Here is a 19,991-nt window from a genome sequence, read left to right on the forward strand (position 1 = left end):
ATGCTATGGAAAGAGAATTCACAGCCTGGGTGGAAAGGAGGGAGAAATCAATGCAAGGTGCTTGCATAATGCAAAACTACTGCTGTATAATTATAATTTTACAGTCAGTCAATCAATTGTAATTCTGATCTAGGAGCACTGTGTACTAATGTTTGCAGCCGGGAGCTAATTGATAAATTAGCAAGGATTATATACATTTGCAGGGGTTTTGATTTGGCACTAAAACCAGCAAAGCTTTTGCCTCTGTGGCTGCCTACACCAGTGACTGAGGAATTTGGAGCCAGTTATGGAAGAGGGATCTATTCTGCAGTTTGGTTAAGAGTTGTCTGATACATCACAGAAGCTTTGGGGAATGCATACAGCTCCATGCATTTATTTATTCATCTGGATTACAGCCCCATCTAAAAGCCCCAACTGAGATTGGAGCCTGGTTGTCCTTGGCACTGCACGAATAAGGCTTGATGCAAAGCCCACTGAAGTGGACCGAAGGGAGTCTATTGACTTGAGCTGGTTTTGGATCAGGCCCCTCGCTAGAGAGTCCCTTGCCCAAAAGGTTTACCATTTAAAGAGACAAAGCGTGGAAAGCAAGGCAGAGGGAGGCCTGTGATGTGAGCTGGCCAAGATCACCCAACAGGCAAGTGGTAGAGCTAGGAAAAGGATGTAGGTCTCCCAAAGCCTAGTCCATTTAGGTGAACATAAATTAACACTCAACTCCTAGCCCGCTGCGTCAGGGATCTATTCCAGTGCAGTGTTAGTCCTCTTTTCACCAGAGGAAAAGGAAGTGTTTTGAGACTAGAACTTCACTTGCACAATGCATATAGTACAGGTATCTGGACAGCACTGCCTGTCTCGTATAGATCACAGGCCACTTGGGGGCAAGGACCACACGTACTTGGCCAAGCATTAATACTATAAATGAGGGAAAGTTATAAACCCCAAATCTAACCCCCTTTGTAGTTCTAGGGTGGGGGAGGGGAGTTGAGCTTTGAATCCTCAGACCCAAAGTGCTCCTACAGTGTTGGTTCAAGATATGATCCAAAGCTGAACCCAAGCAGAGCAAGCCAGGGCCTAATTTTCCAGATGCAGGTGAAATATGAGAACAGCTCAACATTTTTATCACTGAAACAGATCCCAAAGCGAAGCTTAAACCCCCATCTGGATCGGAAATTGGCCCCACGCCTTCTCTCTCACTGGAGTACTGGACACATGAGGGTTTTTTTTTAAAGGAAGGCACAGACCTTGAGCTGCACTGCTAACCAATGATGCCATTCCAACTTCTTAACAAGAGATTCCTGCAAAAACTAGCCCCTTTAGCCTGTGATGAAGCCTGTCCCCCACAGGTGCACAAAGTATGAAGGGGGATGGGGAAAGGGCAAGAAATCGAGCAACCTGTTCATTCATAATCCCAATTAAACACAAATGCTTTGTCATCCTCAAGACCATTGAGAGAATCAGCACCCCCTGACAGACACACTGATCAAGACACAAGGTTTATTTTAGGCTAAGAGGGGGATTTTGTGGGAATCCCTTGTTAAAATGTTGGTGTGAACAGTATGCTGAGTGGATTGATTATGGAGAGTTGTGTTCCGTGTGTGTAATCTGAAGCAGGGTGGAGTCAGCTGGATAAAGACTTTGTAGGGAAACAAAAAGATTTAAAAAAAACAAAACCAAGGTATTAAAAATCATCTACCTGGGGATGGTTAGCAGTATGCAGAAAGGGAGGATGCTAGAAGCAGAGGTAATCGTTCCACTGTTCCCTTCAGTTTGGAGGGGAAAAAGTGAGCAAGGGGCTCCTGGGAGCCCTCAAGCCTCCATGTACACCCAACTTCCTGCTAGCACTCTGGACACATCGTCCAAGGAGCAGTTTCCTGCACTAACCCTTCACTGCCATGATAATGCCTGCACAAGGGCAATCTGCTCACAGTGTGCAAGCTACGCCGAGAAAGCTTGGCAGAGTGAGTGAACGTTTTTAAAACTAAGTTTTCTTCCTAGAAGACAGGCCTCGGAAAGGCCATTTTCTATGAAAAAGAAAGAATTTTTCACAAGTATTTTTTAAACTGAAAATATCATGACAAATTTCCATTGACCAAAACTAGATTTTTTTTTTAAAATATTGAAAAAGTTTCCATATAAAATTTGGGGAAAAAAAAAAAAAAAAAAAGAAGAGGTCAGGGAAAAACAAAATCAATCAATAAAAAAAAAGTTTGGGGGAGAAAAAGGAAAAATGAAAACCACTTGCCATTTTTGAATTTTTTCCCCACAGAAATAGGTTTTCATTTTGGAGGCAATTCTGAAAGCTACTGAGATGTAAGGGTGAGCTGTTTGGGGCAGAGATCCTCTTTGCGTTCTATGTTTGTCCAGCACCTGGCACAATGGGGTGCTGGTCCCTGCCTGGGGCTCCTAAGCAGCACTGCAATACAAATAAATAGCGCTCAGCTTCCACTTTGGCACCAAAGATCTGGCTTTAAAGTAGAACAGTGTGAACTGCCGGGAGTTGAAGTCCTGAAAAAAAAAATCAGACATCAGAGATGAACGCTGAGCACTTAGCATTCTGGCCCTGAGCTCCTTTGAAAGTCTAGTCCCATGTGCACAGATTAGGTTATAACCACATACTTGTTGCCTCTCCAGTGGAAGTCTAAGGGGGTTTCGGTTGGCAGCCCCACCCAATTACCACTTGCATTTCATCGACTGGTGCTCTGCAATGCACTCCTAGGTTGCCAACTTTAGTTGGATGAATTCCTGGAGATTTCATTACATGACATAATCTTTAATTGAAGGTTAGCCTTTAATTCCCGAAGACTCCAGGACAATCCTGGAGGGTTGGCAGCTCTACCACACCCGTGGGCCTGGACAGCATCAGCTCTGGTGACTGCTTTGGACAAACCTTACGGACGATGCAAATAAGAAAGAGCGGGTGGGTAGGAAGAAGAGCGCCGCCAGCCTTCCAGTCACAGGTGAATGAGAATTGCCATCTCCAGGGCAAGGAGAGACCATTCTTGCTGGAACAATGGCAGGTCAGACTATGATGAGAAAGATGCTGCAGTTCAAACAAAGTCTCCTGAGGTGTGCCCAGCCCGAGGCATGCCTGTCACTTTCACTAGGGCAATGGCACAATTGCCAGCACAAAAGCCTACATGATGGAGTTGATTAAAAAGAGCGAATCCTATGAATCATCAGAAATGCCGATGGATCATCATAATGCCCAAGCCGGAGATGGGTGGCAATGATACCTTGCACTCTGAGTTTGCTTGCCGATTACTAGGAGGTGGCTAATCATTAACCTGATAATTCGAGATAAGTCTGAACAAGTCTGGATATCCTGACACTTTGAAAGGGGTGCGGAAGGGGAGCAAATTCAGAAACTCGACCCAGGTCTACATTTTGGAACCATCTTTAGTTGCAACCAGAAAGTTGTACCGTTTTATTATTCCTCTTTCCATTATGCCTCTGAGCCCCAGACATGAACCAGTGCTAGGCGCTGCACAAAACACAGAAGAGAAAGACAGTGCTGTACTAGGATATCAGCTCAACGACTGACTAGTGCAATCAGGTGCATTTCCTTAAGTGGCTCTTTTACATGTAATTGACAGTGAGGTGAAAAAATGCATGAACAACAATTTGGTACAGAAACCTGGCTGATGCCTCCTATCCACCCAGAGTTACTCCGGGGGAAAGACATTAGACTATTTACTTACTGTATTGAAGCAAAGCTGCTTTGCATGCATAACTCACATCTCATTTGTGCCAGCATTATAATGTTGATACCAGGAACCCAGTCTGGTGGCAATAATCTCCTCATTCTCTGCCATTTCCTCAAGGGGGTAAAGATCATGAAGCATTAACAAAGCGGATGTGCACTTTGACCCAGAAGCTGTTCCTTGGGCTATAAATCAGAAGCCTGCCACAGTAGCACAATGGCCCTGAAATTAATTACCCTGTAGGTTTTTCTAAGCAGAAAGCACAATGAACACGCGCGCGCACACATAAAAAAGGAGATCATCAGCAAAACTGGTCAGCATTATTCCTCTGGTGTGGAGGACAACGCAATTACAATGTTATCTTGGGGAAAGAAGCATAATGGGCCTCAGACTAGAGAGCGCTATGGCTGATTTGCAGCTTTCCGAGTCAGACAGAAACCTAAGCAACACCTGGTTCAAGGAAGTTATCTGACACATGGCTGCTGCCATGACAACACCATTTCCTCCGTCTGCACATGGACATCTCTATGGGCACTGTTCTTTTGAAACGCCTTTGAAAGCGTGACTGAGCTTAGAAAAAAGTTCATTCTGCTTCCCCTCTCTTTCTTAGAATGCTGTCAGGAGCTTTCTTCAGAGGAGAAAAGAAATGCAAGGTGGGGTTGTCAGGCCCAGTTGCTTAGGGGCTAATCCTGAAGTTCTCAGTCCTTCCTCTGGTGAAATTCTGACTGACATTTCAGCGGCTGGTTTTTGCATACAGACTGTTCACAGTCCTCAGCTGCCTGTGGACTTTGGACTCAAATGAGGCAGCCATCGAGGCACTAAAGACTATAACAAGGTCAGGCCAACAAAGGAGGAAAGTGTGTCAGAAAGCGGGGCACACGTGTGTCGTGGACATTGGAGGGAATTCAGTTTACAAAATTAGAAGACAAATTTTGAAATTTTCCAGTTTTGAGAAAAAATTCTTCATTTCCTCCCCTCCCCCTTCCATCCCTTTTCAGTGGCAAAATGAGAAGCAGCAGCAACGAGGTGGAGGGAGGAAGGAAAAAGAGGAGGGGTCCTCCCAAAACTGAATTTTTAGGTTCTTATTGAAAAAACTTTGCGGGCAGGGGGAAATAAACATTTTCACAAACATTTAGATTTGGGGGACAAAAAGGTTATTTTTCATTTTTAAAAAGGTTTTAATAAAACATTTCAGTGGGCTCTAGTTCAAGATACAGGAGAGGTGAACGTAGTCACGTGGGTCTGCTCGTTAGCCCTTCCACTCATCAGCAGATGTACCAGAAACGTCTCTCAGCAATGCACTTACATATGAGGATGACGGTAGGGAGGGAGAGATTTATCAATGAGAATCAGCTTCAGAGAGATGACAGCTGCCAGACACATGTAGGAACATCTGTACCAGTCTCTCACACACATGGAGAGAGAGAAACTGTGTGCGTGTGTGTGTGTGTGTGTGTGTGTGTGTGTGTGTGTGTGTGTGGTGTACGTACACGTGTACCCTGGGCAAAGGCAGGCAGGACTAGTGGCAGCTGACCAGTAAGCAAGAACAACCATTGGGGTTCAGAGTCAGCATCAGGTTCAACAGACCAAGGGTCAAGTCCGGAGACAGGTCAGGGATCAGACCAAAGGTCAATACTAGGTATCACAGTCCATGTCAGTGTTCTGGGAATCAAGTGGGAGTCAATGTCAAAGTCGGAGCCGAGGTCAATACTGGGAGCATGGGAACGGAGAATACAGGGTTGTCATGGCAGCTAACTAGCGATCCACATTGTTGCTGGGACACTTCCTGGACTGCCTCCTTGGTTTCTATAGGGCAGGAACCAATCAGGCACCATGATGCTGTTGTTTGTCAAACACCTTTGGGGGTGGGGGGGGATTTCCTATGGGCTGTGTAAACAGCGTGTTATGGGTAGGGGAGTGCGAACAAGTCACACCTGCCCCTGGATGGCAATGTGGAGGTGTTTGCTGTTTAGTATATAGGCCCATGTTCAAGACTCGCTGGACCTTACACTAACACATCCCCCTCTGTCATACTTCTCTAGCACAACGTGACTGCCTAAAATAAGGGTAAAACTCTTCTGTGTGGCACACAGAACTCTTGGGGGGCCAGTCTGAGCCTGTGGTATGAACGCCCCCCAGGAACTGAGGGTTGCAACATCTTCTGTTCCAAGTGCCAGGTGCATTTCTTTGACCTTGTCTTCTCCAACATGAACGCACAGCAACAAGTACATCTTAAAACTCTCCCAAAATAAGAAACTCCATTGCACAGGCTCCTCTGCCTGAGTAGAGGATGAGAGACCAAGACAACTACAGATGTGTAGTCATGTTGCTTACGGCTCTACTGGAAGATGCTCAGGTACTGTGGTGATGGATGCACTCCAATAATCTACATAGAACAGAACCAGAACTTTAGCTCTGGAGAGCCCCAGTTCAACGTCTGGTGTCGGCCAAGAAGGCAGCTGACACATCTGTCATAAATAGATAGCTAAGGGTTAATGTTTCTTTTACCTGTAAAGGGTTAACAAAGGGAACCACACACCTGACCAGAGGACCAATCAGGAAACCGGATTTTCAAAGTCAGGAGGGAATGTTGTGGTCTGTGTCTTTTGTCTGTCTCTCGGCTATGAGAGGATCTTTCTATCTTCAAGCTTCTAATCTTCAGTTTCCAAGTTGTGAGTACAAGGTAGAAAAACAATAGGCTTTTATGTTTTTTTTTGTATTTACATGTGTGTAGTTGCTGGAATGTTTAAATTGATTTCTTTTTGAATAAGGCTGTTTTTCATATTTTCTTTTAAGCAATTGATCCTGATATTGTTACCTTAATACAGAGACCATTTTATGTCTTTTCTTTCTTTTTATATAAAGCTTTTCTTTTTAAAACTGTTGGATTTCTTTTCTAAGTGAGGCTCTAGGGGATAGAAATCCCTGTGCCAGGATTACGGTTCTCTCTCAGGGAAAGACTGGGAGGGGAAAAAGAAGGAGGGGGAAGGTAAATTGCCTCTCAGTTTTGTAATTCAAGGAGTTTAAGTACAGTAATCTTCCAGGATAACCCACGGAGGGGAAGCCTGGGGAGGCAGTAAAGAGAAGACAAGGGGAGGGGGGTTATTTCCCTTTGTGGCAAAACTCAAGGCATCTGAGTCTTGGGGTCCCCCAGGGAAGGTTTTGGGGAGACCAGAGTGAGCCAAACACTGGAATTTTTGGTTGGTGGCAGCGCTATCAGATCCAAGCTGGTAATTAAGCTTGGAGGTTTCATGCAGGCACCCACATTTTGGACTCTAAGGTTCAGAATTGGGAATTATGCTTTATGACAACATCAGTATATGCAAGTGTCTTTCTGGTTGCCAGAGGCCCGGGACAGGAAAAGGAGGAGCTGCTGCAGGATAAGATGAGGTGCATGCTCAGGGCCACCACTTCTACTCTAAACATCTCAGTTTCTCAAGTTTCTGCAGAATTATTTCTTTCCCCACTCAATATGGCCAAGAATATGTTGCAGAAAGGGTATAAGATTTGGGCCTTTCAGCTCACAGCTTCAGCAGTAGCTGTAATTCCCCCCCGTGAACCATCCCACCAGAAATGGGTTCCACCTCAACAGGGACAGCAGCAACCCTGCCGCAGACCGCACCATTACTCGCTCCTCCTTGTTATTATTTACAGACATTTCTGTATCTGTCCCTCACCAACGTGTCTGAGCATCCACTATACAGCACGTTCGTGTCCATGGCATGCGATATTGCTCACATGCATCTTTAATTCCTTCCGGCAAAGGGTAGAAGATATGCTCTCTTCAGAGCACCGCATGGTCCTCAAGAAGATCGGCCCTTGAGCCTTTCACTTCACTCTCCGTCCAGGGCCTCACAACTGGGTGCTCCTAGGCACAGCTTGCCCAACCAACTAAGCCTTTAATCGATGCAGGCACAAAACTGATACTTGACTCTCCATATTTTATCAGAGAGATATGAAATAGGCAAGTCCTTCCCATGGCTTTGCTACTCACCTACAGCCTCCCCACACAGCAGTATCGGAATGGTATAAACCAAAGATTAAATCCTGCTCTCCCTAATCACACGAGCTGTTGTGACTGTTCACACCCAGAGAGCAGGATTTGGTTCTGTGGCCTAGTGTGGTTTTGCCGCACCTTTTCAGTGTATTTCTGAGCAGTGTATACAGCACAGCAGTCTATCATCACGCTGAGGAACTAATAAGGGTATCAGGCAGCCATTCTCCCCTGGGCCCTTTGCAGGTTATTATGGGGTAATTCATCTGCCACCGATGATGAAAGTCTTGCATGTGGAAACGGGCTGATTCATCCATTATTTTTCTAAGGGATAAGAGGAGCAAGGGAGAGCTCTGGAACATTCAAGGGGTTATCCGAAGGAGCACGAGAATGCTCTAAAATCCAAACAGCTTGGATCCTTTGGTATGTGTTACAATAAAGGGAGTTGTTGCTGCAGTTTTTGCACTGGCGTGACTGGTGCCAGCATAGTCCAGAGTTATACACATAAAGCTACATTAACGTAACATTATTAAGGTTGCAGAGTCATGTGCTCAAAAGTTAAAAAATACCAGAATTAAGATGTTGGCTGCTAAAAATCTAAGAAGTATCTACTGAGCATGTACAAACTGATATTTCAAAGGCTTTGGGCAGATTTTCACAGGACAACAAAAGGCACATCCCTGAGACAAAAAGGCTGCTCCCCGCTGCCAAATTTCAAAAGCAGGGAACCACTAGGGTTCTCTGCAGCGACCTCCCATGCTCTGCTAGAGCTTTTCAAATAAAAGGTCACCAGAATATTTTTAGCATGAGCAAAACAAGGTATTTTCCCCTAGCCTCTAGGTATTTTTCCTTCAGTCGTTCTTGAAAATGGCCAAATCATTGGCTGTTTTATTTATTTATTTATTTAAATTGGGAAAAATCAGCCTGAGGCAGAAATTTGGAAAATTTCAGACCAAATAGTTAAAGTTTGGCAAATTTATAAGCAACTGAAAATAGGGTCTTCTAATGGGAAGCATCCAACCCTGTCCAAATTCAATATGAGATAGTTAATTTCAGCCTACTTTCACTGCTCCAGCAGTTACAATTGGAGTCCGGATTCTCTCTCACTTCTTCTAACCTACTGCTTAAACATGGCTGTTGCTGTTAATCAGATGCTATGTTCTAACATACATTGGGTTGCGTTTTAGGTCTTGTCTACACTACAAAATTAAGTCAACCTAGGTTAGGTTGTGCATGTCCCCATCAGGAGTGATTCCACCAATTTAACTATGTGGGGCATTGTGGGGCACTGACAGCTGGAGCCCCCTCAAACCCAGCCCGGGCTGGGGGCCCCAGGGCAGCAGGGCTGACAGCCAACAGGTGATGTAAGTAACTCAGTGTCTACACTGACACTACGCCTCTCCCGGAGGTATAGTTATTAGGTTGGTGTAGTGGGCAACTTACATTGGCAGGAGTGACCTCATAGTGTAGACATTTACAGAGTTAGGTCGACGTACAGCAGCTCACTCTGTAGCGTAGACCAAGCCGTAGTGGTTATAGCAATCTTTATAGGCCTCTCCCTCACTTAGTAGGAGCGTTGTGGGGTTCAGGTACTTGCTCCAGCATTCCATTTTGAAATGTATGGACAGGAGACACTATACAAATGGAAAGTTATTATTTCTTTTGGAAGCAGGCAGAGTTAGATTTATGTTAAAACTAAATCTGAACATGGGAGGTAATGGAAGACAGAAGCAAGGATAAGAATCATATAATCAAAGTGATGCACAATCAAATTGTTTGTATCCATCAGTTCTAAGGTGTTTGCTTTTTAAGTATAGTCGCATACTATTAAGTTCATTGATGTTACAAAAGGAAATTGGGGAATGAACATGTTTTTTTCCAGTGGGCTTTTCTCCTGCATTTGCACCGTGCAGAACTAGTTATCCATTTCCACAGTACAAGGGCAGAGTACAAAGAAAGAGGACCTGCGCCAATTAAAAACCAACAAAACCAGGTAAAGCAAGTTTATTCATTCAAGAGACAGTTACATTTAAGAAAATAAAACACAAGACCAAGAAATCAGTCACTCTGGACCAATAGTAATTTTAGGAGTCAGCAATTTATCCAGGGTTGTTTCTATTCTGTTCACGCAGAGACAGTTTTGTAAATAAATATGATGAACTAATTTTTTCCATAGCTTTTTGCCCCAATTTTGAATTAAATACCAAGTTGCACAACTCCTGTCAGAGAACTCCAGCTCAGCTTTGCAGGTGGATGTAATAACTCCAGCCTTAAAAAAAATATGTTTTCCTTTGCAAAAAGAAGACCCAGCGACCCAACTCATGCGTAAAATATAAAACCCTGAATCCTACCTTCTCTGACACTACCATCAAAAGTTGCACAGGTCAGAATTCAGCCCAATTAAACACATCTTGAAAGACCACCTTGAGGACAAACATATGTTGTTTGTTCAGTGGAAATAGTCTTTAGGGGAAGTCACACACATCATTGGATAGAAAACTAAGGGACGGATTTTCCTAAGTGGTTAGCACATTGGGTGCCGAGCTCTTTTGAAAATTTGCCCTCTATTCTGGGTGCTTGAAACCCTCGCCCCTTGGGCATATTTGCCCCCTCATCATCATAAAGAACACTGGCTTCCCTTAGCAGAAATAGTTTGAATGGAAAAAAACTCTCAAAAGGCAAAACACACATGGAACCAGAGCCATTACTGGCATAATTCTGCCACGATTGCAATAATTTGATTGGCTTCCATGCAGTCATACTTGCTTACACTAGTGCAAACTTGCCCCTTAAATTAATTCCTGGTGTAAGCCACTGAAGTTAAAGGATGTACATCAGGGATGAGTTTGGCCTACGAGATGGGTCTGAACCCAAACAGGCCAAAGGTAGGGGAGAAGTAGGAAACGCTACTCTGATTTTCATAGATTTCAAGGTCAAAGGGGGCTATTACGATCATATAATCTGACCTCCTGCGTAACATAGACCCAGAGAACCTCACCCAGTAACTTCTGTAACAAGCTTTCATAACTGCTGTGACAGCGATTGCACATCCTGGGTCTCTTGCTATCTAGAAGATTGCACAATTGTTCTGGAAGCTTGCAATTTTCGTCCTCAAGTTACACCGATGGGAACTTCATGGAACTACAATAGCATTAAGAGGAAATCAGACAATTCAACTTTGGTAATGAGGCACTTCATCGTGCTGCACTCATTGATAGCCAGAGCGGTGTTGAACATTAAGTCACCCCAGGACTGGTGATTGAACAACCAGTCTGGTTTTCAGTTAATACTGATACCTGGACTACGAAAACCCAGCACATTAGCGAGAGCTATATATAAAACGCACAGACCCAGAAAGGCACATGTGGTCTAGTGGACTGTATATGAGACCGTAAGCCATGAACTCGCAAGATTTAACCCAAATTCCAGCAGTTCCTGTGTCACCATAGCCAAGGCACTGAACCTCTGTGCCTCAGTTTCCCCTCTCAAATGGGAAGAACAAACCCCCTCTCTCACACACACACATTGATCCTGTCATGTTTAATTCCTTAATGTAAAGTGCTTTGAGATCCTCAGGTGAACGACACTACAAGTGCTAAGTATTCCTATTTCTTTCAGTTGCTATCTTGGTCAACTTATGTGCCATATTATTATGACAGTTTGTACCACATTACATTACTCTAATTTGGACATGGGTCCAAAATACTCTTCACATTGCTTGTTACAGAAGAAATTTTAATAAATTTTTAGCTTGCATAGTATAGTGAGAGGAAAAAAACCCTACGCACAGCAAGTCCAGGATTCTATTGTCTCTACATTTCTAAATTGCCATTTTTAATTATAAAACTAAAGGGCATCTATTCCGGCCCGGAGACCTGAGAAAGCCCCATTTGTCAGCAGCAAAGTAACTCGTATAGATGACGAATGAGAAAAGAGTAGCCGGCTCTCTGGTTTGCAGTATGTGAAATATGACTAATGGCACAACAGTGCGGGTGATGCATCTTCCTAGCAAGAGAAAGAAATATCACTTGAATTTAAACTTAACCCTGCATTTGACTCAGTCACAACCAGACGTCATCAACTGGTGACTGAGCCACCGTGATTGCTTTAAGAATTAAATTTTCTCCCCCAAGGGCAGACAAATTAGACACAAGCGTCTATCCCTCAGAGGTATTTAAGTTACCCTGTGATAGGAACTACAATCACGGAGCCTTCAGACCACTTCAAATACAGCTGCACACAATTGCTACATCAGGTCAGGAATTATTCCACCTCCGAGAAGAAATCAGCTTGGGAGACTAGTGTTTTCTCACACACACTAGTTTGAGGAATGGGGGAAGGTGATCAAATCTTTGTACAGGAAAGTGAGCGAATGAGTTCTGAGATGCACCATCTAGGCCAGGGGCAGGCAAACTTTTTGGCCTGAGGGCCACATCGGGTTTTGTAAATTGTATCAACGGCTGGTTAGGGGAGGGGGTTGTGGGCTGGCCCCCCACCTCCTATCTGCCCCCCCTGGGACTCCTGCCCTCGCACCTCCTCCACCCCAGCCAACCCCTCCTCTCATTCCTGAAGGCGCCCCCTCTCACCCGGGCCCTGCCCCATCCATCCACCCCTTCTCCATGTCCCCTGGGGTCCTGGCCCTGGAACCCCTGTCCGGACGGGGCCTTGCCCCCATTCAACCCCGCTCCCTCACCTTGACCGCCCCAACCCCTAGTCACATCCCCATCCTCTGACCATCACCCTGAACTCCTCTGCCCTCTATCCAACACCCCCTGCTCCCTTCCTACACTGCCTGGAGCAGCGCTGGCTGGCGGCGCTACAGCCACGCAGCCGCCACCGCCACCACGCAGCACAGAGACTGGGTCAGGCTGGGCTCTGCAGCCGCACTGCCCCAGGAGCTTGCAGCCCCACTGCCCAGAGCATTGCGCCAGCGGCGAAGTGAGCGAGTTGAGGCTGCAGGGGTTGGGGGATAGCAAGGGAGGGGCCAAGGCTGAGCCTCCTGGGCCAGGAGCTCGGGGACCGGGTAGGACAGTCCTGCTGGCCGGATGTGGCCCGTGGGCCATATTTTGCCCACCCCTGCTCTAGACCCTAGGCTTAGGATTTCCATGAGTACTCTGTCTTGGCCACATTTTACCCCCAACAGAGGCAAGGGCCACTGCGATGGATTGGGAGCAGAGTTAGGCCAATGCTGAATGCTTTTGAAAATCCCACTCTAGGCAGGCATTGCCTGACAGCCTAGCTACAAAGGGAGGAAGAGAACATGGATGGCGGGGGGCAGACCGTCTATTATAGCAAGTGAAAACTCCAGGGCGCCACCTGTGCTCTGTGCAGAGAAGCACAGGGCGCTTGGTGGGCTGGATGAGGGTGGACACATTGCTGTGAAATGATTTGACTGCTGTGTCTCCCCACAATCTGACAGTATCAAATTAAACCACCAAGAAAGTGACCAACAAGCCTGAACTGCTCCAGCCTTCCAGGAAAAGGGGCCAGTGTTCTCCTGCACTGTATTATTGGTCCCTGGAGAAAAGCCATTTCTCCGACTCTATTAGGAACAGAGCTGTGTGTGTGTGTCAGTCAGATTTTTATCTGTGATTGTTCCTAACTCCCCTGCATAATTTCCCTCCCACAGACAAGAGTTCTCACATAGTCCAGATATCCCTCCCACCTGCCACAGCTGTTTGTACTATGGATAGCCAGTTCCCTAGGCAGTTACATGGCCTCCTCACCACAATTGCCCTGAGATCAGGGGCCGTGACCGGGAGAGCAGTTTCCTCAATGGACAGCAAATCTGGCAACTAAAACCTGCCTTGATTGAAAGCAGGTAAGCGGAATTCTGCAAAGTAGGGGAGCGGAGGAGGTTGTTTGCAGACACTGGAGTCTGTGGCTCAGAATTCTCTCTAGTTATGGCACAGCTGGTCTGGTACATTCAGAAACACAACTGTACTGTAACCAGGAGGTACAGCAGGAAAATGGGGGACCCTGACTGCCGATGGGGAAAGGTTAGTGAATTGCCAAAGAGGATAACTGACCTGACGGAGAGCAAGTGCAGACTTTCTCCAATGAAAAGGAGTTGCTTGGGGGCATGAGATTAAACCCAGGTTTGTTAGAAGAGCTAGAAGAAAGAGCTCTGATACACACGTGCCTCTGAGAAGCCTACGTTTCCACAGCACCTCTTCTCCCAAAGTCCCCATAGTGCGTTACACAACATAGGAGCTGCTTTGCACACCATTACATTTCACCAGCATGGTGGCAGCAGCCTGGCAGCTGTTACAACACACAACACTTTAGGTGTGAGCAATGCCATTGGATTTTTAATGACTGCAAGTGACCTTAGGTTTAAAGTTTCAATGGGTTTTCCTCCTCCAACCACCCACACAAGCACGGGTCTGATCCAACTCCCATTGAAGTCAATGGCTAAATGCTCATTCAGTTTCAAAGGGAGCATAATCAGGCCCTTACTGGACTTCAGAGCATTTTTCTATCTTAGATACATACATGGCCCTATTGCAATAAGATCCAAGCACAGGCCCGCTGACGGGAGGAGCAGCAAAGGGGGCAATTGCCCAGGGCTACGGTCAATTTAAAAGGGCCTGGGGGCTCCTGGCTGCTGTTGCTGCCACAGTTGGGCCACAGGGCTCCTAGGTGCATGCGAGAGCTCCATGCCCCGCAGGCCGGCGTGATTAGCCATCACGGTCAGTTCCAGAAGTGACGGATTTGTCACTTCCGCCCTGGGCTCCCCCGCCCAGGGATGACCCTGGCCCTGGGGCCCAGAATTGCTGTCAGCGGGCTTGTCCAAGTGCCTCACAACCTTATGTATTTTCTCCCAAACACCACCATGAGGTAAGGAAGTGCCACTATCCCCATTCTACAGATGAGGAACTGAGGTACAGGCTAGAGGAGTTGGTCGAGGTCACACAGGTGGGAATTGAAGCTTGCTGTTTGCCTAGCCCTAGCCACCAGATCATCCCTTCCCTCATCACCTCATCCTTTGCTACATGTAGCCCTTCCCTCTGTGCACACTGTTTCTATGGACGAATTTTAATATTGATACATCTAACCTGGTGATCCAAAAGACCTAATCCCTGCCCCACCCTCTCCAAGGAAAACATTACACGAGGGAAAGAAAGTGACTCCTCAAATCAAAATACTTGATTAAATTGGCAATTTTTTCTCACGTCCATGCTCAGAGCCCTTGTCTGTGAGCTGCCAAGCTCTGCATTCTGATGATGTGGCACTACAGGAACAAGACAGAAGGATAACCTTGGAGTCCTTCCAACAGAACAGGATCGTTTTCCAGTGACAGATGTTCCCTGTGCAGGAGTTGGGAAGGGCAGAACTGTATACTGCACAGACTGAAGGGGCAAGAGGTCCTGATGAACCTGCCTGCCACTTGCCAGCATGCAATGGCCAGATTCCCCCCTCTATTGTGCAAACCCAGCTCCCCTGAATTCAAATGGAGCTGCCCATGCAATATTTGAAGGCAGATTAACCTGCATACAATTAACATACAAATGAATTCTGTGACCATCAGCCTGGTATCTGGACACCTTCCAGGATGAAAAACTGTCACTCCCTTTCCACTTACACTAAGGGAAGCATTCTTTCCTCAATGTGCACATGCAATCCCCGTTAGCCACACTTAAGGAACTGAGGATAGACCTCAGTATTCACTCTGGCGCAGAGGCCTCTTGCGGCCTCTGCAGAGACTTGCCAGGCACCTGTGGTAACAGCCATGCTGCCCCTAGACCACCATACTGGACTTCATTTTTGCCTTTTGAGGGTCACTGTTTTTATGGTGGCATCAATTAATACAACCAGCCAATAGCTATTTAACCATCTCCAGCCCTTTCCCCATCTTTTCGATTACCACAAAAGCCTTTTTCGGTTCTGTTTTGGACTGTGATGAGTTATTTGTTTCCTTTCTCCCTGGGTGTTCAATCGGTATTCTGCAAGGAAAAGCAAACCTCTGCCCTCGCTGATGTAGACTTGCTAGAACTGCACATGCTGGGGAGCCTTAGCTACCCCAGCACAAAACACAAAGACGTATTGTTCTGCAAAGCAGCGAGGGTGACGCAAGCTGCATTGTCATGTGAACCACGCCAGCACCAGAGACCTTGGTTGCCGCACTCAAAAAGAAGAGAAGAAGGTTGGAGAGCTTGTTCCATTGCTTGTTTTCGCAAAACAAAGGCAACCAGCTAGGTCACGTTATCCTGGAGAGCCAGCCAAGGGGGACAAGGTTCAGACAGATTAGCCAAACTCTACATCTACAGCAGCTCCTCCTCCACTGAAGCTTGGTCCTCTTCACCATTTCACAATGGGTAACTCCGCAGGCCCCTTTGTCTTGTTTTAGAGAATGGTGCTTATGAAGACACATTATCGCAGACCTGCCACTTTTTTTAGTTACTTATTTCTAACAACAACAACAATTAAAAAAAAAATACTAGTTCTAGGTCACTAAGAAGGGGAGGTGGAAGATAAGAGAGAGACTGAGCTTCCCTGATCCCTTTTGCTGCTTTTTTATAGAGAAATGCTCTGCTTAACTGTGTTATTTAAAAAGACGGCTGAGGTATAAATGAGGACTGGATTACAGCCAAGATTGCTGTGCTTTAGCTAGCCAGTTTTATCAGCATCAAGGTCTTATTGGTAAACAAAAGGAAGTAGTGACCTAATACAGTAGCATAAGAGGAAAATATTTGCTTACTAGAGTAGCCGCACACATGAAGATCAGCAATAATCATCCTAAGAGATTGGTCAGTTGTTCACTAGATTCCCAGAAGAAATAGTTGTAACTAGGGTTGTCAAGCGATTAAAAAAATAAAGCATGATTAATTTCTCTATTAAACAATAGAATATCATTTATTTAAAATGTTTTGATGTTTGCAACATTTTCAAATATATTGATTTCAATTACAAAACAATACAAAGTGCACAGTGCTCACTTGATATTTATTATTACACATATTTGCACTGTAAAAAAGAAAAAAATGTATTTTTTAATTAATACAAGTACTGTAGTGCAATCTCTATCATGAAAGTTGAACTTACAAATGTAGAATTATGCACAAAAAAATAACTGCACTAAAAAAAAATAAAACAAATGTAAAACTGTAGAACCTATAAGTCCACTCAGTCCTATTTCTTGTTCAACCACTCTCTCAGATAAACAAGTTTGTTTACATTTTCTGTAGATAATGCTGCCCGCTTCTTGTTTACAATGTCACCTAAAAGTGAGAACAGGTGTTCACATGGCACTGTTGTAGCTGGCATCACGATATATTTACATGCCAGATGCGGTAAAGATTCTTCTGCCCCATCATGCTTTGTCCACCATTCCAGAGGACATGCGTCCATGCTGATGACAGTTTTTCCTTGATAATGATCCGACTGACGGATGTTAATTTTCATCATCTGAGTCAGATGCCACCAACAAAAGGCTGATTTTGGAAAGTACTTCAGATTCATAAACCTCGGGTCAAGCCCTGCAGCTATCTTTAGAAATCTCACATTGATACCTTCTTTGCATTTTGTCAAATCTGCAGTCAAAGTGTTCTTAAATCAAATATGTGCTGGGTCGTCATCTGAGACTGCCATAACACAAAATATATGGCAGAATGCAGGTAAAACAGAGCAGGAGACATACAATTCTCCCCCAAGGAGTTCAGTCACAAATTTAATTAGCGCATTTTTTTTTAACGAGTGTCATCGGCATGGAAGCATGCCACCTGACCGAGCGTGACAAAAGACCCAAGCCAATACAGTAGTGGACTGATGAAGTGTCAGAAGCCTTTACCCAACTTAAGGTGACGCTCAGGCGTCTGACCCTGTGCGAAGGGCCAGACTTTGACAAACCATTCCATACCACCAGATGCATCTGGAGCGTGGTATAGGAGCGTTCTCACTCAATGCCAGGAAGGACGCGTGATGATCAAAACAGCTTCCATCCTGTCGTAATTATCTCAGCAAGAAACTGCTAGAGAGGGAAAGGCACCTGGCAGTCCAGTGAAAAAGGAATGTTATGCCATATGTGGTAGCGCCCTGGAACCTACGCCCTACGTTTGGGAGAAAGGCAGGGTTCCGAGCTACAAACTGAACCATAGCTGCGTTAAAGTGGCTATCATACAGCAAAGGAAAAACAAGAAACGCTTCGATGGAGTTTAGGCCTCTCAAGATTTTATTTTGAAAATTCAACACATTTCAGGAGCTTCTAACAAAGTAGCTGATTGCAATCTCCCGTGAGAGTTTCCCAGAATATACACCTGGTTAAAATTGATCCTTAAAATGTAGAAGTTGATATTGTTTAGGTATTAAGCTGTGTAACGGTCACTACCTATTTAAATTACTATTTTATAAGTAAGTATACTTTGTTAATACTAAGGCTGGGTTAACAAGCTATTTTATTTAGATAGTTTATAGTATATAATTAGAGCTGTTACTGATCTATATAAACATGCTCTATAAGAGATAGAAACTAGCCGAGACACTAGATCTGAATGCTGCAATTTCCACCAAGTTGTGCCATAGAAGCCATTGCTCAGAAACCATACTGCCAATGTTCTGCAGTGGCAAACATGGGTATGGAGGCACCGAGGCAGAAATTTAGTCAGATAATATATCTCATGATTGGGGATGCAAGTTCTGTATAGCCTGGGGAATTTAAGTGTGTTTGGCATAATTTCACCAAGAGGACTGCAAAGGGGAACCAAAGGGACACCAATCCACTGAGCCAGAGGACCAAATCAGCGAAAACGAAGATTTTTGCAGAATCTCCAAGTTTCGAAAGGACCTTCTGGGTGTGTCGTTTGTGTTTGTTGCTCTCTGCTTTGAGAGTGAACTTCTCTCGTCAAGCTTTTTACTAATCTCTTTAACCTCAGTATCCAATGATCTAATGTATAAGAACAGATACGAAGGGAGAAAGACAAGTAAAGCTTCTATTGTTATTTTGGTATTTACAATGTATGGGAAGTTCGCTTTGGCTGGAAGATGAATCTTTTTTTTTTTATTATTTTTTTGTATACTCAAATACCCTTTTTAGATTGAATAGTGTCTGCCCATTTAAATTTCAAGATTCTTCTATTTTTAAGAGACATATTTGAAAACATGCATTACTCTAGAAAAAACGCTAATATCAGACTATATAAGATGATAAATAAGGAGAGACAATATAGTTAATGTATAGTCTTTTAGCATGTACATTATCTTACATATTTATATGAACTCCTCCTAAATACTCCATGGGTTGTTTTCACACTCAGGGATTCTACATAGATAGATGAAATGTATTGAAAGCACTATTTTTTCCAACAATAGGTTAGGTTGGAAATCCTTCACGTCTAAATGATGAACTGGAGAATTTGGTGTCAGGACTGAAGATGTTGAATAGGAATGAAGACAGTGAACATGAGGTTGGTGTGAAAATCTCAGATGGACCAATAATTCGCGGAAAAAAAGAGTTCTCACGTAGTAGGTAGAGTCAGAACTAGTACGATAAAAAACATATAGTTCGGTCTAAACCCATCTTTGATGGAAAGAGAGATTTAATCTAATATTTGCAGCACTTGTAACGGGCAGGGTGTGGGACTAGAAATCGTGATGGTCTCCAAGTCAATTGTTGTCTATGGAGGAGCAATTGGTCGGAGGATGGAAGAAATATATGAAACACAGATCTCCTAGTATAATCCAGGGGGGAAGTTCTGGGAGGAGAAGAGGGCAAGTGGAGTGGTATTCCCTTGCTTGTAAGACGGCAGACCGCACTCTTTCGAGTTTGTCGTTGGGTCCGTCAGGGAAACAGTAATTGGTGAACTTTGGACGAGGAGCACCTCCTTTTTAACGATGTCCGCGAGCACGGTAAAGACACTGGACAATCTGGGCGGTGCAGGACACTATCAGAATCTTAACTGTAATAGTAAGTCATAATAAGGAATTTATGCTGCAAGCTTTAGTTTCTTGAACTCTTAAGGCTTCAGAATCTAAGTAGTAAAGGCTATGAGAACAAAGTAAATACCTACAATTCTGGCTTAGCCACAATGCCATAATGAACACTTTTCTCATTTCACGTGAACACTGTAAATAAGAAGCAGACAGCATTATCTTCGCGCGTAAGATGTCAACAAGTTTTTGTTTGTCTTCGCGATTGGCTAAAAAGAAGTAGGCTGAGTGGTCTATGTAGGCGCTAAAGTTTTACATTGTTTTGTTTTTTGAGCAATAAGTCTATATATTTAAAGAAAAAAAATCTCTACATTCTGTAAGGTGCACTTTAACAATTAATTAGAGATTCACGACAGTACAATTTAGTATTAGTG

Source organism: Chelonoidis abingdonii, chromosome 22 (genome assembly GCF_003597395.2).
Source record: "Chelonoidis abingdonii isolate Lonesome George chromosome 22, CheloAbing_2.0, whole genome shotgun sequence".
Taxonomy (NCBI): Eukaryota; Metazoa; Chordata; order Testudines; family Testudinidae; genus Chelonoidis; species Chelonoidis abingdonii.